The sequence below is a fragment of the Microtus ochrogaster genome, unplaced genomic scaffold (genome assembly GCF_000317375.1).
Source record: "Microtus ochrogaster isolate Prairie Vole_2 unplaced genomic scaffold, MicOch1.0 UNK9, whole genome shotgun sequence".
Classification (NCBI taxonomy): domain Eukaryota; kingdom Metazoa; phylum Chordata; class Mammalia; order Rodentia; family Cricetidae; genus Microtus; species Microtus ochrogaster.
Genome location: NW_004949107.1, coordinates 4,113,719 through 4,118,407, shown reverse-complemented (window position 1 = coordinate 4,118,407; position 4,689 = coordinate 4,113,719).

Sequence of the window (4,689 nt, the reverse complement as noted above, 5' to 3'; positions counted from 1 at the left end):
GCATATAATCTTTATGCCCACTGGCTGTAGCCTAGAAATGTGCCACTCTATTAACCAATGAAAGTAGAAACCGTCTCCGGAAGAGAGCACTGGGGTTTTAACTCTCCTGTGATTTCTCTGTCTTCTTCTGGGTGTATTTCAATGGATCCATTTCTCAGTCTTCTCTGTTTTCCACATCTTTGTTCCTTTTTCTGTGCTTTATTCTAAGCACATATTTTTGGCACATGTGGTTAGTTAAAGCCATCTCGTTAAGACTCTAATCTTGGTGGTTTATTATTAATTACTAGAAACTTTAATATTTCAAATTAGTAAGTTTGTTTCTGTTCCCCAAATATATCACCAAGTTTTGTTGTATTTAAAGAATAACTATGGTTTTAAATAATTCTGATGTAGGAAGCATTTGTTATCTGTTTAAGCTAAATTTCACTTCTTCTGGAATTCACTCATGGCTCCGTATTTCTTTTTATATTGTGTCCTGTGTGTTAAAGGCAAGCTCCCCAGAAGCTATTGTGCTTGCCTTCACCAGAATAGAAGCCTGCAAGCATAGCATCCTGGAACTCCTTTAAGCCAACATTATATCTTTGCAATTTGATTTTGTTTTGGATCATGTTAGTTGTGTCCACTCAGGATTCTAAGGTTTTGTGGTTTTCCATTAAATTATTATTTCTCCGGGTGAACTTTGTCCTCGATTTCAAACTAAGATTCTTTCTTTACAGTCTCTTGAAGAAAGGCACAGAGGTGGTGCATGTTTATTTTTAGTGCACTTTCACACTGTAGGGAGACTCTGGTACCCACTGTAGTTCTGTGGTTGTCATCCCTGCCTCTCCACAATGTCAGGTGTCTACACTGGGATGAACCCTTCCCTCCAAATGGGTCTGTTAGGTAGAAACTCAAGTTCATGGTGCTCTGTTTCAGTATCTGAGCTCCTGGTTGTAAGTAAGTATGAATGTTACAGCCCTGGAGCTTCAAAGATATCCTAACTTATCCGGAAGACAGACCATACCTAGAGCATCAATAGAACAGCTCTGGAAGCTGGAGCCACAATAGAAAAGCTCAGCTCTAGAGATAAAGGTATCCCAACATGTTAGGAAGCCAGGCTATGCTAGAGACATAACCGGACAGATCTGGAGGTTGAAGCCACAGTAGGACTGGAGGTAAAGGTATCCTGAGTTGTCAGGAAGTCAGGCGATACCTAAAGCTGGGGTGCAATGGGGGATGGTTCTTTCCTCAGGATATACAATCCTCCTTCTATCCTAGAGAGAGCCTTTACAGCTGAGTTCTGCTGCATTCCCCTAAGGGGAGGAACTAGCAGAGCTATTTGTGTCTTCTGCTGTGTCCAAGATGTTACTTCTTCTGCTCCACTCTGCTAAAGGGGAAGACCCTGCAATCTCCTGCTCAGGTGTAAAGTTGTTATTTTTTTCTCTTCAGCCTTGCTCAATCCTCCTAAGGCAACATCTCAGCAAGGTTGCTTTTTCCTGCTGAGTCCCTTTTAGGGGCGTCTCAGCAAGGTTCTTCTATTCTGCACCAGAGAATGAAGATCTTCACCCAAGACTTCTGAGAAAGATTTATTTGGGAAGGAGGAGTTTAGGAGAGTAGCTACCTCTCCTAGCATAGGAAAGCATAGCCCCCAAATGAAGAGGCAGAGGGGTTTATATTGGGCTTCTTAGGGGTGGAGTTTTCCCAGGGAGAGAATTTTCTGCTCAGGGATTGGCTAGTTTTCCTGCTCCGGAATTGGTTAGTTTTGTTGGTCAGGGGCAGAGATGGCCAAACTTTGTTTCTTTCATTGGTCCTTTTTAGTCTTTTGGCTCTAATTTTACAGCCAGGGTATATTTCTTTCACTGGCTCTGATTCTAGGGACAAAAGTGTGTTTCTTTGGCTCTGGTTTCAATGTCAGGGTGTTTTTCTTTGGTTCTGAGTTCAGGGCTGAAGTGTTTCTTTCACTGGTTTAGGTCTCAGATCCAGGGTATGTTTCTTTCACTGACTCTGGTTCCAGGGACAAAGTGTGTTTCTTTGGCTCTCATTTCAAAGTCAGGTTTCTTTCTTAGCTTCTGGGTTCAGGGGTAAAAATGTTTCTTTCACTGGCTCAGGTTTCAGATTCAGGGTGTATTTCTTTCACTGACTCTGGGTTCAGGGTCAGGCTGCTAGATTTCATGCTCAGGGGTTGGTTTCTTTGGCTGGGCCTTTACCCTACACTGGTTTTTATCTAGTTTGAGGCTTGACTTGTCTCTACACTGAAATACATTTTAAGAACTGAGAATTTTAAAAGCAGCTTATCCAATATCTCTTCCTTCCAGTGGGATAAGTGGACCACTTGGGTGTTTTTGTTTTTTTTTTTTTTTGTTTTGTTTTTTTCCTGTAGGGAAAGGTCATTCCTATTTTCTGCTGTGTTCTTTGTTTTTTACTTTGCTCTGTTTCTGACTGTACTCAGGTGCATGTGTGTGCATGTGTGTGTTTGTGTGTGTGTGTGTGTGTAAACTTCTTTAGCTCCTGTTTTCCTGTGTTTTATTATATATTAAAAATGTGCTTTCATCTTAGTGTTTATCTCAGAACACTGAGGTTTCCAATCTGTCCATTCCTAGTTTGAGAGAGAAAGGCTCATGCACGTATCCTTATTCTCTGTACCCTCTGTGATGATTAGAATGGTTTTTGATGAGTAAGCGAATTTAATATTCACTGTATTTACAAACAAATGCCTAATTTAACCTCTTCCTTGTTTGCTTTCTGTTTCTTTGAATGGCTCTTGGCTACTTCCTGGGATTGACTGATTTACATTGATTCAGTTTTGATCTGGTCAAGCATTAGGTTGTTTTGGCCTTATGACAGCATAACAGAAATGAACTTGGCACACATCAAATATGAGAAAATATGCTTGTTATGTATTTCTATCACCAACAACTTGCACTAAGTGATAGCATAATTATTATTTAATTTTCAGATGATCTTTGAAGTATTTTATGAATATTGATGTAACTGATGATTTAAAGCTTCAATTATATTGCTAGATACTTTAGAAGAATTTAGAAAATAATTAAGTAGCACTATACCTGCTAAATCTCTATTTTGTTGTTCACTAGAGACCCCAGGAGCAATGTCTCCAAGCTGGAATGGTGGTTACCGTTCTGCATGGTCCCCTGTCTATCAAAGGAATATACTCTTTTCACCCTCTATAGGGGGCCAGACTTGGTGCCAGTTTCTGTCTCCTTTGTGGCTTGTTCCCATCATGTTAGGCCTCCAGTTTCCCGTTTAGTTACCCCAGTGTAAGATACTGTTAGGAAAGATCCAGGCAACCATTTCAATTGTCTTCTGGAAAACACTGTTTACAAAGGCTTACAGGCCACAATGTTCTGATTAAACACTTAATTAGGCATAATAAAAATATTGCCAGTTTTAAATAATTGATTCACTCATTAGCTTAATATGCTAATGATGGAGCCTTATGAATAGGAAATGGAATAAAATTTAGCCTCTGAGAAAAATGGGTTGAAATTAGATTTTTACGCTAAGACTTCTCAGAGTAAATCGCCAGCTTCCAATAGATAGGAGCCATCTTATCACTGTTTCAGCCACTGCTCGGCCTTCTAGTAACTAAACTGTTTACAAAGAAAAACACTGAAGTTTGGCCTCCCTGTGTGTTTACTTTGGAAATTGCTGTGGGCCACAGGACTTAACTGAAAGACTACTGCGCTCAGAGCAGGGTGGTCTGTGTCCAGACTGCAGTTGTACTGCCTCCTTTGAGCAAATGAAATGCTTAGTACACATGTTTCATTTAACAGTTTTCATTTGCAGTACAGATTTTTAAGCACAGAGTAGTATAGTGAATTATGGAACACACAGCACTCAGTTTACGCAAGAACATTTGGCTTTAGCCATGCCTTCCTCATGCATTTTGAATCAAATTACACACTATCATTTCATATGCAAACATTTTATTTTACTATATATTCCTAAACTATAGTGAATCATAAAAATATAGCCTGAAATTATCACAGATTAAAAATTAAAAATATTTAATAAATAATAATCTAATCTATAGTCCTGGTTTACATGAGCAATTGTCTTACAAATGTTATAAATTTTAAATGTGTTCAAATTTGTTTGAATTAGATTGCAAATAATACCCGAATGTTACATTTCACTTACAGTTCTTTAGATTCTCTCTTAGCCTGAGAATAGCTGTTATCTACAAGGTTTCTGCTGAAACTATGAAATGTGCCATATAGAATTGGTAAAGTCTAGATGTTGGTGGTTTTATCCTTGTGGGAGCTGAATCTAGAAACGTGATCAGATCCAGGAACTGGTGTCCTTTTTAGTCATAAGTCAAGAAGGTGTATTATATATTTCTCCATGTCTGATATACACACATTCAAACATGCTTAGGAAGTTCTACGCTGTTCCAGGTTCTCCCAAATTTTTAACAAGAAAACTGCCCTAGTCAATTGAATTGATGAAGCCAGACATTTTTTTTTTCAACCTAATACAAGCTCACCTTTCCATTTTAAGGAAAGGAGACATATTTCTGAGTTATTGTAAACAAAACCGTTGACCACAGTACTGAGTCTTCATTACCTATTTACTCTTATTTGTTCTCATATACAACTGCTCACCCAAGCCCTGCCTCTCTCCTGTAGCCCACCCCCACCAAAGGTGCTTTTTCTTCCATAGCTTTTGTACTCCATAACCTCTCTCCCA